Source organism: Balaenoptera ricei, chromosome 18, assembly GCF_028023285.1.
Source record: "Balaenoptera ricei isolate mBalRic1 chromosome 18, mBalRic1.hap2, whole genome shotgun sequence".
Classification (NCBI taxonomy): Eukaryota; Metazoa; Chordata; class Mammalia; order Artiodactyla; family Balaenopteridae; genus Balaenoptera; species Balaenoptera ricei.
The window spans coordinates 10574600-10600765 of NC_082656.1; the positions used below are offsets into that span (position 1 = coordinate 10574600).

The following is a 26166-nucleotide window of genomic DNA, read 5'->3' on the forward strand; positions in this document are numbered from 1 at the left end:
CGACTCCTGATGATATCATATCCAGATTCCTCATGTGTTATATTAAAAGTGTCCTTCCTACTTGAAAGCCATGGGGAATCAATAAGGAGTGAGAATTTTAACAAGCTGCAGCGCCTCAAAGCTGAAGCAATTAGTTCATGAAGCTTGACATGCCACCTTTCTGAAGGTGAACCTTGGAAACTGTGAGAAACAATGTACTGTGAGAAGGTCTGTTTCACCTGCCATTTTCCTACAGAGACTGGGAGGCTCTCCACCCTTGCTAGTGATTCCTGAAGAGTAGTCTAGATAAACATTTTCACCAACTGGCACTCAGGAAAATCCCAGAATCCTCTTTGATGTGCATAGGACAAAGCCCCGTCATAACACCTGAGTGACCATTTCCAGGGAGTTACAATAAAATCACAGTGCACCGTTTGTTACAGACTTGAGCTGTCATAATATAACTTCCATTTACACAGTAGAAATGGAGGTCTGAGAATGATGTTTTCAAATGGTACAGCATCATAAAAAGGTTCAAATTTGCAGTCAGAAGACTTATCTCTAAGTCCAAATTCTTTCTGTTACTAGCTAGGGACTCTGCTTGTTATTGGTGGTGGTGGTAGAAGATTAAACTTCCCTGGGTCTTAGTTTTTCCCCCAGTAGAATAGGAAAAAATGCCCTGTCTAACCTACTTCACAAAGATATAACAACTGTAGAAAATATATGTGAGCTCACTTTGTGAGTATAAATGGTTGTTAGTTTGAATTGTCTTAGAACCAAATCCTGAGACAAGAATTTGGGGTGCAGTAATTTATTTGGAAGATAATTCCAGGAAATACCAGTAGGGGAAAGGGGAAAGAGGCAGTAGTGGGCTTGGCTTCCAATAAATTATCATTGTGCACAACTGACAATCTCACTTGGGGACTCTAGGAAGCAGTGTAAGACACACACCTCAGAGTTGTCTCACCTGAGGGTTGGTGCTACTGTGTGCATACAGACCAACTCCATTCAGCCATTAAGGAAGGCTGTCCTAGGGGATGGGAGATTTCTTGACACTTCAGCCTGTCACATGCATGAGTTGAGTGGTTTCAGAGGAAATCAAGGAAAGCCCTTAGGCAAAGATATTGGTCCTAGTATTTGAAAGTAGTCTACTGTGCACTTAAATAGAGAGGGCCTGAGTATTGATATATATGCATGCATACACAGTAAGTCCCCTACATACGAACCTTCAAGTTGGGAACTTTCAAAGACGTGAACTTGCACTTGCACGCCCAGTCATGTAAGTTAGTTCACTTGTCTGGCGTACATTGTCACATGTGTGCATCCCTATAAGTGGTTGTGCTTTTGTGTATTTCACTGTACAGTATAGAGTACAGAAGTACAGTATCTATTTCAAACCCAGGATGTCCAGAAGCAAGTGTAAAACCAGTGGTGATGTAGCTGGTACTATTGTACTTTTCAAGGTAATGTACTGTAAGACTAAAAATGTTTTCTTTATTTTTTGTTTGTTTTTCTTATGTATTATTTGTGTGAAAAGTATTATAAACCTATTACAGTACAGTACTATATAGCCGATTGTGTTAGTTGGGTACCTAGGCTAATTTTGTTGGACCTAGGAAAAAATTGGACTTAACGAACGTGCTCTCGGAACAGAACTCATTTGTATGTAGGGGACTTACTAATATATAGATATATGAAAAAATCCTCATGTACAGCTGAACTCATCTTTGTGATCTTATTCCTCAGAATTTGAGCCACCATCATGAAGTTGATGAAAACATTTCACCTTTGAATTTATATAAAATTATTATTCAAAAAGTACCCATAACCAACTTGTAGTACTGTTCTGCTTATTTTACAATTTAATAGGAATGGTACAAATGGTATACATCATTCTGCAGCTATTAATTTTCATTCAACATTACCTTTGAAATCTATTCACGTTGTAACATTTAGTATTTTCAGTTGTTCTATAGCAAGAATCAGCAAACATTTTCTGTAAAGGGCCAGATAATAAATACTTTAGGTGTTGAAAGTCATATAGTCTATCATACAAACATTTTAAGTTTTAAAGGATTTTTTTTTTTAATACTTCATTTATTTATTTTATTTATTTATTTATGACTGTGTTGGGTCTCTTAGTTTTCGTGTGAGGGCTTTCTCTAGTTGTGGCAAGTGGGGGCCACTTTTCATCGCGGTGCGCGGGCCTTTCACTATCGTGGCCCCTCCCGTTGCGGGGCACAGGCTCCAGACGCGCAGGCTCAGTAGTTGTGGCTCACGGGCCTAGTTGCTCCGCGGCATGTGGGATCTTCCCAGACCAGGGCTCGAACCCGTGTCCCCTGCATTAGCAGGCAGATTCTCAACCACTGCGCCACCAGGGAAGCCCCATTTTAAGTTTTAAAGTAATTAACCATCAATTTGTTTCATGAATTATGTTTTGAGGGTTTTATAATTTATAAGCCTCAAGATGGTGTGAAAATTTTTTCAATATTTTTCCTGATAGGACCAACCCTTCTGGGGCCCATGTTTATGGACAGAGTCCAGTTGCAGCTCCACATGTAGCTCAGAGCCCATAGCCTTTACTTCCAGCCCCGTGAAGGCATTGAAATCTATCTGAAATTCATATCCAGCCCTCAAAGTTAAGAAACACATTTAGCTTCAACGCTAGCTCTCCAAGATTAGAGTAACTTTTTCATTTTTAGCACCTGAAGATCTCCCTTTATTACTATTAAGTTTGGCTATGCATTTTTTGTTATATTTTACTCAGTGTTTTCATCTTTTGTGGATGGGGAGGAAAACTTTCCATTTCTGCTTGGGTCTATCAGATGTTTGCAAAAAATAATCTGTCCGCATTGCTTCTCCAAATGGACACCAGACTCTGTACCTGCAAGATACATGATAAAACTGGTGCCCTGGGAATGTAACTGGCAGTATTAGTTCTACCAAGTGCCATAGTTTGGCCCAGTAAGTCTAAATTGTGAACTTCCTGAGAGCAGGAACCATATGTTATATATAATTTTATCTCTAGCATCTATGACTCAGCAATATAGTATTAGGTACTTGATAAAGGTATACTAAAAGAATAATAAAATAGAAAAATGTTGAAGAGGCTTTATGGGGTCTACATTGCAGAAGGGCACAAGAAATGCAATGATTATTTCTATATTAGATACTAGGAATCAAGTAACTTAACATTATTCATTTAGCACCTATTAGGAGTAAAATCCATCTCAACTTCGAAAGATAATATAGAAAATAGCACAAGTTATTTCTTTTTGTCCTGAAAAGCCCATGAATTCCTTGCTGTCTTATAAAAAAAGTAGGGATAACACAAAAGAAACATTGCAGAATGTGTGTGTGTGTGTGTGTGTGTGTGTGTGTGTGTGTGTATGTGTATGTGTGTGTGTGCATACGCATGTCATAGACCATAGTAATGGTTAAACTGCAAGTGATACGAGAATTTAGAAAATTGGAAATCTCTATGGAACTGGGAACCAAGAAAGACATCTTAAAGGAGGAGAGATTTGGTCAGATGCTTCCAGAATGGGCGTCATTTGGATAGCTCACTAGAGAGAACATTCCTGGCAGAGGGAACAGTACATGAATAAAGGTCAGCAGATAAAAACAGCACAGTGTGTCATGGGAATGATGTGGGTTTGCCTTCGTTGAAGCCACTGAATATTGCCTTGTCTTCTCTACTTTTCTAACTAAAGCTGAGGAGGAGTGTAGGGGGATAATCAAGTATACCCAGGAAGGAATGAGGCCTGGAAAAGCATTTAGGTAGTTCAGTGAGAGATCCTAAGCTGTGCATCTCCTAGGGCATACCACCCAGTGACTGTAAAAGCCAATTGCTGCCTCTCTCTTTTTAGGCTGCATCCCAGTGGAAGAACTCTGGGTGTCTGTGCAGCAGAGTAATCCTGGAATTTGAGATCTGTATTTAATTCTGCCCCCCACACTGTGTGCTCTGGGGGGGGCAGAGATACAGGATTGCCAGCAGCAGTGGGTCCCACCTGTACTGGCTAATAAGAGGGCAGAGGCTGAAAACATGTGCAGAGAGGTCTTTGCTCAAGGTCTGCTGAGTTTGCACCCTGGCTGCAGAAATTACCCTGGCAGCAAAGCCAGCTTCAAACTTTGATTTAGGGGAAGCCGTGAAAGTGCCTAGAAAATAAGTGAGCACACAATACTCTTGATTTCCTTTTTAATTTACTTTACTTAAGGCAAAAAGTTGTGTAAGAAAGAATAGTGTTTCCCACTTGCTCTTCTCCAACCTTATTTAGGTCGTGTGTGGACATTGCGCCAGACCTCCCTGTGGCTCACTTCCCATGAGCAGTCACAACTAAGGGGCTCGGGGCTGTTCCTCTGCTGCTAAAAACAACTTTATTCCCTTCTCTGATCTCTATCCCTTCTTCAGGATGAAATGGTAGTCACTGAATTGTTATTTTTGTCCCAAATAAATGATTCTTAGCTGACAGTATTTGCTAAACTCACAAAATAAAAAAGTAATGACCAACCCAAATAATTGGGTTGAACAATTGTGAGAACAATTCCCCACATTTTAAGAATGAAGAAAAGCTATGCAGTGTCATTTGGTGGAAAACTATACCAAATACTTGAATTAGAATATGGATTTTAAAGTGAAAAGGGCACAGACCAATAAAAAATGGGAAAAAAGATCTGGACATCACACCAAAGAAGATATACAGGTGCCAAATCAACATAAGAAAAAATGCTCAGATGCATTTGTTATTAGGATATTGCAAATTAAAACAACAATGAGATATCACTACACACCTATTAGAATGGCTAAGATCCAAAAATATGACAATACTGATTGTTGGCAACGATGCAAAACAACAGGAACTCTCATTCATTACTGGTGGGAATGCAAAATGGTACCGGCACTTTCGAACATATTTTGGCAGTTTCTTACAAAGCTAAACATAGTCTTGCCATACAACATAGCAATCATGCTCTTAGGTATTTACTCAACTGATTTAAAAACTTAAATACCTGCATATGAATGTTTATAGCAGCTTTATTCATAATCACTCAGAACTGGAAGTAACCAAGATGTCCTTCAAAGGCAAATGGATAAGCATCCATACAAGAGAAACTATTCAGCAGTCCAAAAGAATGAGCTTCCAAGCTACGAAAAACCATGGGTGAATCTTAAACGAATAATTGCTCAGTGAAAGATGCTGGTCTGAAAAGTCTACATGTATGATTCCAATTATATGACCAAAGTAAAATGTCAACTCTATGTCAAAGGACACCGGAACCAACTAAAAGAGCTCCCAATAGTCAATTATAAAGCAATTTGAGCCACAAAATTAAGTAGTATTGGATTATAACACAAAATAGAAAATAAATACCACAAATCCATAGTGGTATACATAAATAATTGAATAAAATAAATGAGAGAGAAGAGACAAATATCTTACACAGAATAATTCCAAATAATTTATATAGGTATTTTGCCCTTAACAAGATGGAACATAATTCCTGATTCCTTAAGTGTGGGCTGCCCATCAGCTTCCTTCCAAAGAAGACAGTGTGGAAAGGGAGGAAACAGAGTAACTTTATAGTGGAGAAACCTGACCAACACTACCTTGGCCAGGTGGTCAAGGTCAACATCAACAGGGATAAATCATGTTGACTGTATGATGTGATGAGAATGGCACTTTACCTCTGTGGTCTTTCTTCCCCAAACCTGTAATTCTAGTCTAATAATGAGGAAAACATTAGACTAATCCCAACTGAATTACATTCTACAAAATACCTGACCAATACCCCTCAAAACTGTCAAGGTCATCAGAAACAAGGAAAGTCTGAGAAACTGTCACAAGCAAGAGAAGCCTAAGGAGACATGATGATGAAATGTAATGTAGTGTTCTGGGTGGAATCTTGGAACAGAAAAAAGACATTAGGAAAAAACTGAGGAAGTCTGAATAAAGTACAGACTTTAATAATAGTGTATCAATCTTGGTTCATTGATTGCAGTGTATGTACCATACTAATGTAAGATGTTAATAATAGGGGGAATTGTGTGTGGGGCACGTGAGAACCCTGTGTATTAGCCTTCTAATTTGAGTGTAAATCTAAAAACTATTCTATGATAAAAAGTTTATGAAAAAATGAAAAGCATCTCATAAATATTTCTACTTTGAAAGATACTGTTTTATACCAAAGTTTATTAGATGTTGAAATATCAACATATTTTCCACAAAAGATTATGCACTTCAGGGATCTGACAGAAATTTACTATAAATTTTATTTTTTAATATATTTTAATCAGGAATAAAACCAACACACATTTAAAAATGTATCATATAGAAAATTTTAACACTGGAACCAACCAGTTTGCTATCCTGTGATCCTAAGTTCATTCATTGTTGTGCAGTCCTCAGGATAAACCTCTGGCCACCTCTGTATAACTAGGGTATTGTGATAATGCAAGGTAAGTTGTTTTAAAAGAACAAGTACCTTTATTTTTATGAGTTCTTTTTTTCTTTTAATTTTTATTAGAGTTTAGTTGCTTTACAGTGGTGTGTTAGTTTCTGCTGTACAGCAAAGCGAATCAGCTATATGTATACATATATCCCTCCTTTTTGGATTTCCTTCCCATTTAGGTACCACAGAGCATTGAGTAGAGTTCCTTGTGCTCTGTAGTAGGTTCTCATTAGTTACCTATTTTACACATGGTAGTGTATATACGTCAATCCCAATCTCCCAATTTATCCCACCCCCCTTTCCCCACTTGGTTAAAAAAAAAAAAAAAAGAACAAGTACCATTTGTTACCACTTATCTGTGTGAATATGGACATTCTCTAAGCTGAATAAGCAAAAGCCACGACAGACATTAGGTGCAGACTCATCTTCAACTTGCTAACACAACCCCAGGTTTGAATGGCTATGTTTATTGAAACAACTTCATTAAGTGACTTTAAAAAAAATACAGTGCAAAAATACATCCTGTAAATTAAACGTTACAAAATACATATTTATTAATAAAATATCACTGTATAGAATATTGGGATACTCTTTTTTTATACTGTGTTGAATCCTACTTGTTATTTAACTTTAAGAGGTTTCTGTTGATTTTTTCTTTTGAAGAACCTTGAAAGCTATTTTACTATAACAAAACTTAGTTTCTAAGGTAGCCTAGAATTGATATACCAGGCAATCCATTTATGACCCTTGTCACAAATTACTATTTTCATTCAAAATTCTCCTAAATTCAGAATTAACATTTGTATCACAAAAGAAAGAGGTATGAAATTTAACAAACAAGATAGCGTAGACTCCCAAACTAACTAATAGTAAACAAATTTTTTTTTTTTTCTGATAGGAAAGGGATAAGGATAGGAAAAAGCACAGTGTAATGTCTTGGGGGGTTATTTTTCATATCTGAGTATCATACAAATCACTGTGAGCCTCAATTGGCACATCTCTAAATAGATATGGTAACACTTGACCTCCCTGAAAGACTAGGGACAGGGACCAAAAAAGCCTCAGAGAGCTCTCATAGTTCTAAGATGAAAAACATTTTAGGCTTTTGCCTGATTTTCCAAGTGATCAAGTATAAACAACTGTGTTGGTTTCATATATTCTCATTTAACATGTTGTTTCTGTTTTTCCAATTTCTAATTTTTCATTCATTGCTTCTCTTCACTATCCTTTACTCTTTTCAGCAACACTGAATGCTGTAAGTTGAGCATTCAAGTAGCATTCATGTAGTCCTCTGGGTCCACATTTTGTTTGAAGGTCAGATATGATTTTTGAACTGTGTATTATTTGAGAATTATTCTTTCCCTCTCTATCTCCATGATATAACTATTTCTTAGATTTCTCTCATGTCTTTGGGGTTACCCTTTCTCTGGATCATGCCTTAACAGTAGAAGCTCCCTAGGGCCACCTAATTTTCTAACCCTCCTACTTTTCACACTCTTTTGGGTGACATAATTAACCCCTGGGGCTTCAACTATTGCATAGTATGAATGCTTCCAGAAACTTATATTTTCAGTCAGGATTTCTCTAGTGGACTCCAAGTCTTATATTCAAGTGTCAACTGAACTCTTTCACTTAGCTGTCTTATAGGTACTCCAAATTCATCGTGTCTAAAGCTGAACACATCACTCCCACCCCAATTCTCAACCTATTATCATATTCCCCACTTTAGCAAATGGAACCATCATTAACTCAGTTGCCCAAACCAGAAACTTAGGAGTATTTTATTTTATTTTTTATTTTTTTGTTTGCATTCAATGTGATATTTTTTCATTGAAGTATAATTGATTTACAATATTATATTAGTTTCAGGTGTACAACATAGTGATTCAATTTTTTATAGATTATACTCCATTTAAAGTTATTACAAAATAATGCCTATATTTCCCTGTGCTGTACAGTATATTCTTGTTTTTCATAGTAGATACAAAGCATAGTAGTTTGTATTGTATCTCTTAATCCCATACCCCTGTCTTGCCCTTCCCCCTCCCCTCTCCCCACTGGTAACCACTAATTTGTTCTCTGTATCTGTGAGTCTGATTCTGTTTAGTTACATACATTCGTTTTATTTTTTTTAGATTCCACATATAAATGATAACACACAGTATTTGTCTTTGACTTATTTCACTAAGCATAATACTCTATAGATCCATCCATGTTGTCTCAAAAGGCAGAATTTCATTCTTTTTATGGCTGAGTAATATTCCATTGCATATACATACCACATCTTCTTTAGTCATCATCTGTTGATGGACATGTAGGTTGCTTCTGTGTCTTGGCTGTTGTAAATAATGCTGCTATGAACATCGGGGTGCATGTATGTCTTTTTTTTTTTTTTTTTTTAATTTACAAAGTACTTTATGTAAATTGGTGTGCAATCATTTTAGTTAACTGAATGTTTTAAGGTCAGTACTGCAAATAGCCCCAACTCAAAGCAACTGAACTATTTTTATGTTGGCTATTTCTTTTTTTTTTTTTTTTTCACACACACACACTGTATTTTATTTTTACAAGAGATAAATAGACTGACACCAAGCATTGTACATGGATGACCACAACAAAAGCAACACTGATTGCAATTACCAAACATGAAACACACTCATACTATGTCATAATATTGACATTCAGTCCAGTAATCCTCCACTGTAACAGCTCCTTTACTTTGCAGTGAAAATTGATTTGTATATTCTTTGCCTCTCAGTCCTTGTGGGATTTTTTTTTTTTTTAAATTCAGACAGAAAGTCACACAAATTATACTCATCCTCATCAGTTCACTCAGTCCCATGTAATTAATTTTTTTTTTTCATCTTCATCTTTTGTTAGTACTTTTATGAGTTCATCAGTTTTTCATTAGAGTTCTGAAAATGCTTATTCATTCAGTTCAGCAGTACAGTCAGTTACCAGAAACCTGTACTTGTCAGAGTCTTTTCCATGAATTTCTTGAAGATGAAACCCTTTTATAGGAACATATTTGCAAAATCATCAGAGTACACCCAGAACTGTCTGTAAATGACAAAAGACTTAAAAATGACCACGGTTAAAGATTTGATGAAAGTTCATAATAATGCAGTTGATAAGAAAATTAGTTATTTCTGAGATATACATTTTAAAGTAATAACTAGGATTATTACTTATAACATTATACCAGAACATATAAGATTTTTAGAAATTTCATGCAATGTCTGAAACATTTATATTAACATATTTCCATACATATTTCCATACAAATACAAATATAAGATTTTTAGAAATTTCATGTAATGTCTGAAACATTTATATTAACATATTTCCATACAAATACAAATATAAGATTTTTAGAAATTTCATGTAATGTCTGAAACATTTATATTAACGTATTTCCATACAAATAACCCAATGAAAGTTTAGTATTAGTTGTTTTGTTTGTTTTTTTATACTGCAGGTTCTTATTAGGCATCAATTTTATACACATCAGTGTATACATGTCAATCCCAATTGCCCAATTCAGCACACCACCATCCCCACCTCACCGCAGTTTTCCCCCCTTGGTGTCCATATGTCCATTCTCTACATCTGTGTCTCAACTTCTGCCCTGCAAACTGGCTCATCTGTACCATTTTTCTAGGTTCCACATACATGCATTAATATACGATATTTGTTTTTCTCTTTCTGACTTACTTCACTCTGTATGACAGTCTCTAGATCCATCCACGTCTCAACAAATGACTCAATTTCGTTCCTTTTTATGGCTGAGTAATATTCCATTGTATATATGTACCACAACTTCTTTATCCATTCGTCTGTTGATGGGCATTTAGGTTGTTTCCATGACCTGGCTATTGTAAATAGTGCTGCAATGAACATTCGGGTGCATGTGTCTTTTTGAATTACGGTTTTCTCTGGGTATATGCCCAGTAGTGGGATTGCTGGGTCATATGGTAATTCTATTTTTAGTTTTTTAAGGAACCTCCATATTGTTCTCCATAGTGGCTGTATCAATTTACATTCCCACCAACAGTGCAAGAGGGTTCCCTTTTCTCCACACCCTCTCCAGCATTTGTTGTTTGTAGATTTTCTGATGATGCCCATTCTAACAGGAGTGAGGTGATACCTCATTGTAGTTTTGATTTGCATTTCCCTAATAATTAGTGATGTTGAGCATCTTTTCATGTGCTTCGTGGCCGTCTGTATGTCTTCTTTGGAGAAATGTCTATTTAGGTCTTCTGCCCATTTTTGGATTGGGGTGTTTGTTTCTTTGATATTGAGCTGAATGAGCTGTTTATATATTTTGGAGATTAATCCTTTGTCCGTTGATTCATTTGCAAATATTTTCTCCCATTCTGAGGGTTGTCTTTTCGTCTTGTTTATTGTTTCCTTTGCTGTGCAAAAGCTTTGAAGTTTCATTAGGTCCCACTTGTTTATTTTTGTTTTTATTTCCATTACTCTAGGAGGTGGATCAAAAAAGATCTTGCTGTGATTTATGTCAAAGAGTGTTCTTCCTATGTTTTTCTCTAAGAGTTTTATAGTGTCCAGTCTTATATTTAGGTCTCTAATCCATTTTGAGTTTATTTTTGTGTATGGTGTTAGGGAGTATTCTAATTTCATTCTTTTACATGTAGCTGTCCAGTTTTCCCAGCACCACTTATTGAAGAGACTGTCTTTTCTCCATTGTATATCTTTGCCTCCTTTGTCATAGATTAGTTGACCATAGGTGCGTGGGTTAATCTCTGGGCTTTCTATCTTGTTCCATTGATCTATGTTTCTGTTTTTGTGCCAGTACCATATTGTCTTGATTACCGTAGCTTTGTAGTATAGTCTGAAGTCAGGGAGTCTGATTCCTCCAGCTCCATTTTTTTGCCTCAAGACAGCTTTGGCTATTCGGGGTCTTTTGTGTCTCCATACAAATTTTAAGATGATTTGTTCTAGCTCCGTAAAAAATGCCATTGGTAATTTGATAGGGATTGCATTGAATCTGTAGATTGCTTTGGGTAGTATACTCATTTTCACAATGTTGATTCTTCCAATCCAAGAACATGGTATATCTCTCCATCTGTTGGTATCATCTTTAATTTCTTTCATCAGTGTCTTATAGTTTTCTGCATACAGGTCTTTTGTCTCCCTAGGTAGGTTTATTCCTAGGTATTTTATTCTTTTTGTTGCAATGGTAAATGGGAGTGTTTCCATAATTTCTCTTTCAGATTTTTCATCATTAGTGTATAGGAATGCAAGAGATTTCTGTGCATTAATTTTGTACCCTGCAACTTTACCATATTCATTAATTAGCTCTAGCAGTTTTCTGGTGGCAGTTTTAGGATTCTCTATGTATAGTATCATGTCATCCGCAAACAGTGACAGTTTTACTTCTTCTTTTCCAATTTGTATTCCTTTTATTTCTTTTTCTTCTCTGATTGCCGTGGCTAGGACTTCCAGAACTATGTTGAATAATAGTGGTGAGAGTGGACATCCTTGTCTCGTTCCTGATCTTAGAGGAAATGCTTTCAGTTTTTCACCATTGAGAATGATGCTTGCTGTGGGTTTGTCATATATGGCCTTTATTATGTTGAGGTAGGTTCCCTCTATGCCCACTTTCTGGAGAGTTTTTATCAGAAATGGGTGTTGAATTTTGTCAAAAGCTTTTTCTGCATCTATTGAGATGATCATATGGTTTTTATTCTTCAATTTGTTAATATGGTGTATCACATTGATTGATTTGCGTATATTGAAGAATCCTTGCATCCCTGGGATAAATCCCACTTGATCGTGGTGTATGATCCTTTTAATGTGTTGTTGGATTCTGTTTGCTAGTATTTTGTTGAGGATTTTTGCATCTATATTCATCAGTGATATTGGTCTGTAATTTTCTTTTTTTGTAGTGTCTTTGTCTGGTTTTGGTATCAGGGTGATGGTGGCCTCATAGAATGAGTTTGGGAGTGTTCCTTCCTCTGCAATTTTTTGGAAGAGTTTGAGAAGGATGGGTGTTAGCTCTTCTCTAAATGTTTGATAGAATTCACCTGTGAAGCCATCTGGTCCTGGACTTTTGTTTGTTGGAAGATTTTTAATCACAGTTTCAATTTCATTACTTGTGATTGGTCTGTTCATATTTTCTCTTTCTTCCTGGTTTAGTCTTGGAAGGTTATACCTTTCTAAGAATTTGTCCATTTCTTCCAGGTTGTCCATTTTATTGGCATAAAGTTGCTTGTAGTAGTCTCTTAGGATGCTTTGTATTTCTGCGGTGTCTGTTGTAACTTCTCCTTTTTCATTTCTAATTTTATTGATTTGAGTCCTCTCCCTCTTTTTCTTGATGAGTCTGGCTAATGGCTTATCAATTTTGTTTATCTTCTCAAAGAACCAACTTTTAGTTTTATTGATCTTTGCTATTGTTTTCTTTGTTTCTATTTCATTTATTTCTGCTCTGATCTTTATGATTTCTTTCCTTCTGCGAAGTTTGGGTTTTGTTTGTTCTTCTTTCTCTAGTTTCTTTAGGTGTAGGGTTAGATTGTTTACTTGAGATTTTTCTTGTTTCTTTAGGTAGGCTTGTATAGCTATAAACTTCCCTCTTAGAACCGCTTTTGCTGCATCCCATAGGTTTTGGGTCGTTGTGTTTTCATTGTCATTTGTCTCTAGGTATTTTTTTATTTCCTCTTTGATTTCTTCAGTGATCTCTTGGTTATTTAGTAACGTATTGTTTAGCCTCCATGTGTTTGTCTTTTTTACGTTTTTTTCCCTGTAATTCATTTCTAATCTCATAGCATTGTGGTCAGAAAAGATGCTTGATATGATTTCAATTTTCTTAAATTTACTGAGGCTTGATTTGTGACCCAAGATGTGATCTATCCTGGAGAATGTTCCGTGCGCACTTGAGAAGAACGTGTAATCTGCTGTTTTTGGATGGAATGTCCTATATATATCAATTAAATCTATCTGGTCTATTGCGTCATTTAAAGCTTCTGTTTCCTTATTTATTTTCATTTTGGATGATCTGTCCATTGGTGTAAGTGGAGTGTTAAAGTCCCCCACTATTTTTGTGTTACTGTCGATTTCCTCTTTTAGAGCTGTTAGCAGTTGCCTTATGTATTGAGGTGCTCCTATGTTGGGTGCATATATATTTATAATTGTTATATCTTCTTCATGGATTGATCCCTGGATCATTATGTAGTGTCCTTCCTTGTCTCTTTTAACATTCTTTATTTTAAAGTCTATTTTATCTGATATGAGTATAGCTACTCCAGCTTTCTTTTGATTTCCATTTGCATGGAATATCTTTTTCCATCCCCTCACTTTCAGTCTGTATGTGTCCCTAGGTCTAAAGTGGGTCTCTTGTAGACAGCATATATATGGGTCTTGTTTTTGTATCCATTCAGCCAGTCTATGTCTTTTGGTTGGGGCATTTAATCCATTCACGTTTAAGGTAATTATCGATATGTATGTTCCTATGACCATTTTCTTAATTGTTTTGGGTTTGTTTTTGTAGGTCCTTTTCTTCTCTTGTGTTTCCCACTTAGAGAAGTTCCTTTAGCATTTGTTGTAGAGCTGGTTTGGTGGTGCTGAATTCTCTTAGTTTTTGCTTGTCTGTAAAGCTTTTGGTTTCTCCATCAAATCTAAATGAGATCCTTGCCGGGTAGAGTAATCTTGGTTGTAGGTTCTTCCCTTTCATCACTTTAAGTATATCATGCCACTCCCTTCTGGCTTGCAGAGTTTCTGCTGAGAAATCAGCTGTTAACCTTATGGGAGTTCCCTTGTATGTTATTTGTCGTTTTTCCCTTGCTGCTTTCAATAATTTTTCTTTGTCTTTAATTTTTGCCACTTTGATTACTATGTGTCTCGGCGTGTTTCTCCTTGGGTTTATTCTGTATGGGACTCTCTGCGCTTCCTGGACTTGGGTGGCTATTTCCTTTCCCATGTTAGGGAAGTTTTCGACTATAATCTCTTCAAATATTTTCTCTGGTCCTTTCTCTCTCTCTTCTCCTTCTGGGACCCCTATAATGCGAATGTTGTTGCGTTTAATGTTGTCCCAGAGGTCTCTTAGGCTGTCTTCATTTCTTTTCATTCTTTTTTCTTTAGTCTGTTCCGCAGCAGTGAATTCCACCATTCTGTCTTCCAGGTCACTTATCCGTTCTTCTGCCTCAGTTATTCTGCTATTGATTCCTTCTAGTGTAGTTTTCATTTCAGTTATTGTATTGGTCATCTCTGTTTGTTTGTTCTTTAATTCTTCTAGGTCTTTGTTAATCGTTTCTTGCATCTTCTCAATCTTTGCCTCCATTCTTATTCCGAGGTCCTGGATCATCTTCACTATCATTATTCTGAATTCTTTTTCTGGAAGGTTGCCTATCTCCACTTCATTTAGTTGTTTTTCTGGGGTTTTTTCTTGTTCCTTCATCTGGTACATAGCCCTCTGCCTTTTCATCTTCTCTATCTTTCTGTAACTGTGGTTTTTGGTCCACAGGCTGCAGGATTGTAGTTTTTCTTGCTTCTGCTGTCTGCCCTCTGGTGGTTGAGGCTATCTAAGAGGCTTGATGGGAGGCTCTGGTGGTGGGTAGAGCTGACTGTTGCTGTGGCGGTCAGAGCTCAGTAAAACCTTAATCCACTTGACTGTTGATGGGTGGGGCTGGGTTCCCTCCCTGTTGCTATGGCGGTCAGAGCTAAGTAAAACCTTAATCCACTTGACTGTTGATGGGTGGGGCTGGGTTCCCTCCCTGTTGGTTGTTTTGCCTGAGGCAATCCAACACTGGAGCCTACCCGTGCTCTTTGGTGGGGTTAATGGCAGTCTCTGGGAGGGCTCACGCCAAGGAGAACTTCCCAGAACCTCTGCTGCCAGTGTCCTTATCCCCACAGTGAAACAGAGCCACCACTCGCTTCTGCAGGAGACCCCCCAACACCAGCAGGTAGGTCTGGTTCAGTCTCCCCCAGGGTCACTGCTCCTTCCCCTGGGTCCCGATGCACACATTACTTTGTGTGTGCCCTCCAAGAGTGGGGTCTCTGTTTCCCCCAGTCCTGTCAAAGTCCTGCAATCAATTCCCACTAGGCTTCAAAGTCTGATTCTCTAGGAATTCCTCCTCCCGTAGCTGGACCCCCAGGTTGGGAAGCCTGACGTGGGGCTCAGAACCTTCACTCCAGTGGGTGGACTTCTGTGGTATAAGTGTTTGCCAGTCTGTGAGCCACCCACCCAGCAGTTATGGGATTTGATTTTACTCTGATTGCGCCCCTCCTACCGTCTCACTGTGGCTTCTCCTCTGTCCTTGGACGTGGGGTATCCTCCTTGGTGAAGTCCAGGGGCTTCCTGTCAATGATTGTCCAGCAGCCAGTTGTGATTCTGGTGCTCTCGCAAGAGGGAGTGAGAGCACGTCCTTCTACTCCGCCATCTTGGTTAATCTCCCCGCATGTATGTCTTTGAATTAGTGTTTTTGTTTTCTTCGGATATATACATCCTGGAGTGGAATTGCTGCATCATATGGCAGTTCTATTTTTTTAGAATTAATTAGCCTAATCCTGTAAACTTCCTATGACATCTCTTTTTCTGTTCCTGCTTCTCCATTTCCCATTAAAGTCACCAGAGCTGTCGTATAAACTCTTACTATTTTTGCCTAGATCTTTTAACTAGCCTCTCTGTTTCCAGTCTAGTCTCCCGTCAATCCATCTTTCTCTGATACGAATGGAATTTTAAAAAATATAAATCATTTTATGCTTAACCTCCTTCAGTAGGAGGTTTTAGAGTAAAGTCATGCTTCTATCTTAGTACATATAATTATCACCACATTTCTACATGCTGCATCTATCAAGACTCCACCACCCCCCTGGGCTTTTGAGACATTCTCTTTCTGTCTGAGATTCCTCTGTTCTTCCATTCTTCCTCACCAAGCCTTTCTTAAGCATCCACATCTTATTTATTTATCCCTGCTCTATAATACCATAGCATTTTCTGCATACCTCTATCATAGCTTTTACCAAGGTAAAATAAAATCACCCATGCACTTATTTCAACCTTCGTTAGACTTGAGGTCAGGCAGGTATCTTATTTGACTTTATAGTCTAATTACTTAGCTCAGTGCCTGATATATAGTCAGCATTTAAAAATCTTTGCTGATTGGATGACACAAATGGGCACCTTATTCCTTTAAAACATATCACATGTGATACGTTTTATCACCTCTACTTAGCTACTGCAGCAAGTCTTGATTTTCTTTTTCTATAGGGAATCATTTTCAACGAGAGAGTTTTTATTCAGTCAGCAAACCAATAATAGTGAAAGGAAAAAGAAATAAATTCACACTGCAACCAATAGAGAGGTTGATATTATAGGTGGTCATTAATATAATTTCTTAGCCAATTTCCAGAATTTTAATCAAATTGTATAAGTAGAGGCAAAGGAAAAGGGTGATTTTGCCCTCTGTATTAAAGCTGTACAAGGATAAAGCGCCCAGGTTCAGAACAGGCCAACAAACAGCAGCTGTCTGGGAGTAATGAAAGGTGGAAAGAGGTCAAAATCTGGGAGAAGACACTATCAAACTCTTAGAGGAAAACATAGGCAGAACACTCTATGACATAAATCACAGCAAGATCCTTTTTGACCCAGCTCCTAGAGAAATGGAAATAAAAACAAAAATAAACAAATGGGACCTAATGAAACTTAAAAGCTTTTGCACAGCAAAGGAAACCATAAACAAGACCAAAAGACAACCCTCAGAATGGGAGAAAATATTTGCAAATGAAGCAACTGACAAAGGATTAATCTTCAAGATTTACAAGGAGCTCATGCAGCTCAATAACAAAAAAACAAACAACCCAATCCAAAAATGGGCAGAAGACCTAAATAGACATTCCTCCAAAGAAGATATACAGATGGCCAACAGACACATGAAAGAATGCTCAACATCATTAATCATTAGAGAAATGCAAATCAAAACTACAATGAGGTATCATCTCACACCGGTCAGAATGGCCATCATCAAAAAATCTAGAAACAATAAATGCTGGAGAGGGTGTGGAGAAAAGGGAACCCTCTTGCACTGTTGGTGGGAATGTAAATTGATACAGCCACTATGGAGAACAGTATGGAGGTTCCTTAAAAAACTACAAATAGAACTACCATACAACCCAGCAATCCCACTACTGGGCATATACCCTGAGAAAACCATACTTCAAAAAGAGTCATGTACCAAAATGTTCATTGCAGCTCTATTTACAATAGCCAGGACATGGAAGCAACCTAAATGTCCATCGACAGATGAATGGATAAAGAAGATGTGGCACATATATACAATGGAATATTACTCAGCCATAAAAAGAAATGAAATGGAGGTATTTGTAATGAGGTGGATGGAGTTAGAGTCTGTCATACAGAGTGAAGTTAAGTCAGAAAGAGCAAAACAAATACAGTATGCTAACACATATATATGGAATCTAAGGAAAAAAAAAAAAAAAGGCCATGAAGAACCTAGTGGCAAGACGGGAATAAAGACACAGACCTACTAGAGAATGGACTTGAGGATATGGGGAGGGGGTGGGGTGAGATGTGACAGGGTAAGAGAGTGTCATGGACATATATACACTGCCAAATGTAAAATAGATAGCTAGTGGGAAGCAGCCGCATAGCACAGGGAGATCAGCTCGGTGCTTTGTGACCACCTAGAGGGGTGGGATGGGGAGGGTGGGAGGGAGGGAGATGCAAGAGGGAAGAGATATGGGAACATATTGTATATGTATAACTGATTCACTTTGTTATAAAGCAGAAGCTAACACACCATTGTAAGGCAATTATACTTCAATAAAGATGTTTAAAAAAAAAAAAAAAAGCTGGTTCTAAAATTTACATGGAAATGCAAATTACCTAGAAGAATTAAAGCATTCCTGAAAAAGAAGTACAAAGTTGGAAGTCTTATGCTATCAGATTTCAAACTATTATAAAGCTACAGTTACCAGGACAGTATGATAACAGAATACAGAAATAAATCAACACTTTATGGTCAGTTGGATTTTGAGAAGAAAATTCAATGGGGGAAAGAATTCTTTTGAACAAGTTAATCTATACATAGAAAGCAATTCTAGTCAAAACACAAATGGAATTTAGTAAGCTGGTTCTAAACAGACAAGGACAAATAGTAAGAATTTTTTCTACCAGATAGCAAGAACATTTTAAAGCATTAATAATTGATATAAGTAGTTTGATTTGTGTAGGAAGAGAAAATCAATTGAAAAGATAGAGAATTTTGACATTAAAATTATATGTTTTTGATCAAATCAGTAAACAAAAGATAGTTTGGGGACAATTATCTCTCCGCTTGGGGGAAAAAATTGATTCCTAACTCATAGTACACATAAAAATATATTCAATAAATAGATTAATGTAAATGAAAAACAAGCTAAGAATTAACTCACAAATATATATCTAATAAGCTCTTACAAATACGTAAGAAAATGTCCAAAGACTTATCATAAAATGAGCAAATGTTATAACCAGGCAGCTGACGGGAGAAATGACAATAAATGAAATAGGCTCATCCTACTCCCTTTAATTACAGGAATGAAAATTAAAATAGAGGTAAGATATCAATTTTTCATCAAATTTGCAAAAGTTAGACTAAGAAACTGATAATATCTGTTGTTAATGAGAATGTAGGAGAACAATTCACTCACACATTGCTCTTAAAAGAAAAACTGGTACAGCTTTTTTGGAAAGAAATCTGAGCCTTCTGAATGACATACACTTCTAACCGAATGGTTTTAATTCTGAGCATCTCAGAAAAAACATTTACAAATGTGCAAAAACAAACTATATATGTAAAGGTGTCCATTCAAACCTTGTACAGTTTGTACAGTGGTATGCAAGCATGTTTATCAAAGGAGGATATTGTATTTCATAGTATACATTAATTAGAACTACATTTTATTTACATGAAAAATAATGCTCAAATCATAAGAATTTGAACATTTTCTAAGAATGTTCAACCTGCTGTAAAAAGACTAAACTTTACAACCCTTGTAAATCTAACAGCAGCAGCCAACTGCTTGATCTTTACCTCAGGTGTAGGATTAGCCCTTTAGTAAACTGGATTGGGCTGAAATGAAGAAGGGAACTTGGCTCTGGATGTCCGTATTTGTATAAGTAAAGTAGAGGCAGCCTCCCAGTTCAGTTTCACAAGGGATCTGTGTTGTCAACCAGTATGATTGAATTGTGTCCCCTCAAAAAAGATATGCAGGAGTCCAAACTCCCAGTACCTCAGAAGGTGACCTAATTTTGAGATAGGGTCATTACAGAGTTATCAATTTAAAATGAGGTCACTAAGGTGGGCTCTAATTCAATATGACTGGAGTCCTTATAAAAAGGGAAATTGGGATACAGACAGGCACACATAGAGGAAAGACAATGTAAAGAGACAGGGAGAAGAGGGCCATCTACAAGCCAAACAGAGAGGCCTGGAACACATTTTCCCTCATAGCCCTCAGAAGAAAGCAACTCTGCCAACACCTAGACCTCAGACTCCCAGCCTCCAGAACTGTGAGACATTTTTCTTGTTTAAGCCACCCAGTGTGTGATACTGTTACAGCACCTCTAGTAAACTCATAAATTACCTTTGTCAAGTGTTGTGCTTCTATGATGTCTTATATTTGGTTTGCATTTTTCTTTTGCCTGTATATTTAGTTACTTTGGAAAAATTCACCATTTCACTTATGCCAAGTGATAAGGGAACAAAAAATTGTGCAGGCATAAAGCAGGATAGCCAGGGGGATCAGAGGGAATAGAGCGAGAGAGAGTAAGCAAGACAACATGATCTTTATGGCGCTATTTGTTCTAAAATGTTGTGACTTTGTTATTACACGCCCTGGTTTTATTGATGTTCTGAACTGCCTGGACACTACGTCCCAAAAATATTCCCCACCTTAATTTTAGTTTCCCCCAAAGCAATTCTAAGACAAGGACTTGGTGTGAGTCATTTATTTAGGAAGTGGTCAAAGGAAGCACAGGAAAGGAAATGGAAAACAGAAAGGAAAGAGAAATTGAGAAGGAAGGAGCACCACTAAAAGTTGTTACTTAGTGTGTTACCTCTGTGGGCACCTGAGGCGCTATTCCACTGGGGAACCCTGAGGAATGGGGTAGATACGCCTCAGAGTTGTCCCCCTGATGGATTGGGAAGCTGGGGTATTTATCCACCCAGTCCTGTCTATCATTGTCTGAAAATTGCCCCCGGGGGCATAAAATGTATAGCATGTTGCAGCCACTTTGGTCCTGGTTTGCGTTCAAACTTCTATAGAGCTGGGAAAGCCCACCGGCAGAGAAACAGAAGGATGTGGGTGCGTGAGCTGGGCAGTTGGTTGTCAGCAGGTGAGATACTGTCCAACCCAACAAAATGAACTTAGAGGTCAGTCAGTACGATGTGGAGGGGAGCATCAAATCAATAGCATCTTCTACATTACCCAGGAAATCTGGATTAATGAGAGATTATGGCAGTAACATGAAAATGGATGTAGGCATATGAGATCTTCAGAGGCAGTTTGAGTGCACATGGCTTCAAGGGATTCTTGCTCAGAATTGAGAATAAGGAACCAAAACCAAAACCAAACACAATAACAACAGGTGTTTGAGAGTGGAGTCTAGTCCACATGTAAAACAATATTAAAAGGAAGAACTAATATCCCCAAAAATAAAAAAAATGAAAGATACTATACTCTTAGGTAATAAGTGAACTTGTAAATAAACCAAATTCTTATTTCCAAGTGATTAGAGTGTTTGGAAGGTATATGCAGTGATTCATTTGATGCATTTCAATAATGAGTAATGGTGAAGACCTAGGCTGGATTTTTGGAAAAGAAAGTTGACTAAAACTATGTATACTCAAGAAACTCACAATCTGTGGACCAGGGTGGAGTTGATTATACAAGTAACCATACTATTTATGATGTATGTTGGGTATGGACAGAGGGCTCAGGCAGAAGAGAGATTCTTTTCCTGGATGTCAGGACATTAAATAGAATAAATGAAGGAGCTTTCCCTGGCCTCTGAGTTTGGCCCTAAATGCTGATTAGGGGTTTCCAAGCTGGACAACAGTGGGGTGGGGTAGGGTTGGCTATTCAAGGAACAGCAGCCAGATAAACAAATGAAAACAAGCATAAAAGGACCTGGTAGTTCAAGGTGGCTACAATTTAGGAATTTTGAGTTTATCCCTAGGCAATGGGGAACTATGAGGTTTTTGACAAGGAGAAGGATATTTTAGATTTGTAATATTGGAAAATCTACTCTGGCAGCAGTGGAACTTGACTTTGAATGAGGAGATGCAAATAGGGATACTATTCATGTGACTATTGCACAAATGCAGGTGTGTTAAGATCCTGAACTACAGTAGTGATCAGTAAGCATCACTGAGTTTGAGGATGAAAAATTTCAATTGATGAAACTCAGTGCCTATAAATATTGATACTTAGAACTGAAGGAGAGAGACATTGAGGATTCCTCCCAGACTTCTGATTAGGTGTGTGAGAGAGCCAACTGCTGAAATAGAGAAATAGGCTGGCTGGGTTGTTGGTGGTGATGATAAGTTCAGGTTTGGGCTTACTGAGTCAGACGTGTAGAAATACAACCCATCACTAAGCATGAAGGCCTTTCACCTCTTATCTATGAAAGCAAAAAAAATAAAGTTGTGATGGATTTGAAGAAAATTATCAACAGTTGTAGTGCTTTAGAGGGAAGTCCTATGACCATTAGAACATATAAAATATATTCTAGGTTAAACCCTATGAAATTGCTAATATTTGGCTGTTTTTGATCTGCATAAAATGGAAGTTTCATATGGTCCATCAAATAGTTTGCTGGCTTTGGAAAGAACCATATAGGGGATCTTCCTTAGATTTCACTAAGGAAATAAAGATTATTGTTAAGTGTTGAAAACAATCTTCCAAGGGAAATAAAACTGGTGACAGAAAATTTATCAAGCCAAAATATCTACTTTTTATTACTTAACTTTCATGTCTCATAGGACAGGTCAATGATGCCCAGGTAAGCCAGTAGAGAGCTCTGACCTGGGAGGTGAGTGGTAGTGATGGGGGGTTCTTATTAGGACTCTACTTCCAAGAACTCTGCTGGAGAAACTGGATTGTATCCTCCTCCTTTCTCTCCGGTCCCCACACCAGTGTTCTACAGCATTTCCCACATGGAGCAGCATCTCTTGGAATTTTAAAGAAAGATCTAAGGACTCCTGAAAATATCATTTATCTTTCATGTAAGTTAAACTGAAGAATTCTACTTTGTAAGCCAAAGGGAAGAGTAAAACATTTTTGGACTTTTCAAATACAAGGAAAAACATACATGGAGAAATGATATTTTCCTTGGTGACTGATGCCAGGAACATTTTGTTTTGATAAGTTCAATTCTGCCATCATTATATTACAGTCAAAATAGAGTTTTTGACTGAATTATACATTTCTCTTCTAAGTTGCTCCTGCCCTCTGGAACTAAGATGCTTCTAGTTCAAAATTATTTCTGCCTTTCAGATTTATACTGACATTAGTATAAACCAAATGAAGAAAAATGAAAATATATTCATGTAGCTGTTTCTGCATATCACCTTTAATCTTCCATGTACTTTAAAATATGTGCTTTTCAGAGAGGAAGAGAGAGAGAGATCTATTTTTGCTTTATGTGAGTATAAAAGTAATTTGTTACCATGGCGATATTTTTTTATCCTGTATTTTCCAAACACAGCCTTTGTTTCAGGTTTTGGGTAAACAGTCGCTCTCTCTGTCCTCCACTTACAGTACCATGCTCCACTGACCACTTCAGGTCAAGCACAAGCTAGTCTACAAGATCAAGTACCACATTTGACAGAGATTTTCATTTTTTGGTGCTTGTATCAATATGAGCTTCCTGACAGAGTCAGGAAGAGGGCATTTCCAATTCTGAGACCCTAAAGTTTAGTCTTCCAATTTCCATGTCTTTTTTTTTTTTTTTTTGAAAAAGAACCACTGCCTATTTTAACCCTATTCGATCCAAAATCCAACTCAGTCAACATTCACCTAGCATTACATTCACCAGGCTACCAACCTGCAGTGGCTGTTTTTCTATTAATTCTGTTTGTAAAATGTTAGGAGCTGGCAACTTTTCTGTTGTTTTGTACACAAGCAAACAAAAATCAGAGGCCTAATTATTTTCAACTTAAGGAAAGTGCAGTAGAAGAAATAAGGTAAATAGAACCGGAGGGTCAATCTATAGGCTCAAAGGAATTAAATAAATCAACAATTTAAAAAAATTGCTTTAAAGACCAGGCAGTTTAGGGAAGATAAAGAGAGGTGAGATCAGAGAACCATTTTTAGCCTAAGTTCTGAATATATATTGCCTGTATGGTGGTGGTAGGAGGTGGGAGAGGGGGACTTGAAGGGGAAATAGAAGAGAAGTATGCAAGGAGGAAAGGCAGCAGCAGACATAGGAAGTTGTGCAATAGATGAGCAATTATAGTTCTAATATATGTTAAAACAACAAACCAATATTATTGGTCAAAGTGTAAAATCCCCAAAGTCAAGTGTCACATAAATTTGTCAACATAGCCTGCTTTGGGATGGGACAGAAGGCATGAATACATAAGAATAGATCATTTATATATAAGGTAAATGCTTTTTGAACATCTACCTGAGCAAGGCATCAGGTTAGCCTTGAAGGAGATAAACAGAAGAGTAATATAAAGACTGAATAAACTGAAAGAGGCAATTTTATGTAAACACATAGAAAGTAGCGAATTATACAAAAGCCCCACGAGCTGTATAGATAGATCAGCTTTACTGCAGTTTGGAGGTAGTGGAGTTTCCTTTCACTGTGGGGGGATCACAGAGCAAGATTAGAACTAGCTTTTGAAGAGCAGGCTGAATGTAGAGAGATGCAAAGAAGAGGAAAAGGAACCCCTCTTCTCCTCTGGGTACCGACCAATGGAGCACATACATAAAGGAGATTGCTGATGGAATGGGAGGTTGGATTGGACACCATGTCTCAGAGTCAAGACTGAAAACAGACTTCATACCCTCTACTCTGAATCTCGACACTAATACCCACAGAGATCGCACTGGGCCTGAAATACAGACTCAAAACCTCCATACCCAACCAGCTAGATAAATGAGAACCTCAAGATTGCTGTAAACATCCATTTGGAGACAGAAAATAAAGTGGAGTAGTTACCTCAAGTGAAGAGGTAGTTTATGTTTGACAAAATGCAGAAACTGAAAAAGGAAACATGGAATCTTCCCTGGCTTTTGGCACCAGCAGCATGATCACCAAAAAAGATAGTTCAATGGATGCCAATTTCTAACAAAATTCACCACTGTCCTTTCTTTTGTGAGGTGTATGGGCATCAGAGATGCTGTGTTTTACCTTAAATGTTCTCCTAGATGGAAAGCAGAGATTTTGGCTATTGTCCTTAACAGGTAGGAGTAGAAACAAAAGAAAAAGAGAGCAGATATTCCTTCCCTACCCTCAAGCCTGCCAAAAGCCAAGCACTATGGCAGGTTCTTTCCATGTACCACATAACTGACTCTCCATAATAACCGAATGATGTAGGTATAGTTGGCTCCATTATACAGATAAATAAACTGAGACTCAGGGATTAATGTAAAGAAACTTGCCCCAAGTCAAATAACAAATAAATGGGCAGACCCAAGATTTGAATCCATATTCATAACTCCAAAGCCCATATTCTAAGCACACATACAAATTACAGTAGTCCAGCTGAAGCTAGGCAACATGTCGGAAACTGTGGGAGGCTAATCTGCAAAGAATCATAGCAAGGGTAAGAACTTAAATTTATTTTCAGGCAATCCAGAGCTTCTGGAACATTTCCTTTGAGCAAGGGAGTTGCACAACATGGCATACTTTAACTGATTTGGGGTAAAATTCAGCCTAGAATGTATATGATAATGTGAAAATAAGCCATTTGGTATTTAAAAATTCAGTTGCTTAAAACAAAGGTCATTTATTACTGCTTACGCATCTGTAGGTTGGCAGGGAGGTGGCTGATCCAGGCTTGGCTTGGCTGGATGGTTCTGCTTCAGACTGAGGCTGCTGGACAGCTCTGCTTCTTACTGTACATCTGTGGGCTGGGGTGGGATGGCTCTGCTCCATGTGGGGTCTTAATTTCCTCCCAGCCACCCTGGCTTTGAGTCTCCACTGCTGCTGAGTCCTCCATCTCTGTGAGCGCCCCACCTCTAGGATGTGCTTTCCTTTTCACACCGTGTTGACCTGCTGGGCACCCCCCACCCCTCTATTCTCCTCTCCTCCCTGAATTTCCACAGACACAAGGCTGGGGGGTTAAGTAAACTTTGCCAAAATGCTTGGAAGTTGGAGGGAAAGCCCTATAATTAAAAGGCCTTCAGCTGTGCTCTGTGACCAGGTCTTTCTCATGGAGAATATTTCCACTTCATCCCCTGGTTATCTCATGAAGCTCCTCTCTGTGCTGCACTTTGGCTGTCTCTCAAAAGACAACAAAAGGCTCCCAGGGTATTACGTTGAACAATTGTCTATAGCCCCTTCCTAAACCAAATTCCAAGTGACTTTAGGTACACACGGACAATACAGTACTTTACTATATCAGAGGTTTCTCTTCTAGAACTATTTGTGCCTGTTTAAGCAGCACAAAGCCTTGATAAGGCAGTGTTTCCTTAATCTTGATCAGCTCAAGTGCTTTGGTAGGACTGTCTTCTTTGAATATGGACATTGTCAATGCTACCAATAGC

At 37.8% G+C, this 26166-nt stretch overlaps 1 protein-coding gene across 4 annotated transcripts in view; it reads left to right on the forward strand.

Annotated features, from left to right (window-relative positions):
• The window catches only part of RFC3 (replication factor C subunit 3), a 775950-nt gene that overhangs the window by 374624 nt on the left and 375160 nt on the right, over positions 1–26166 (forward strand). The window lies entirely within an intron of this gene.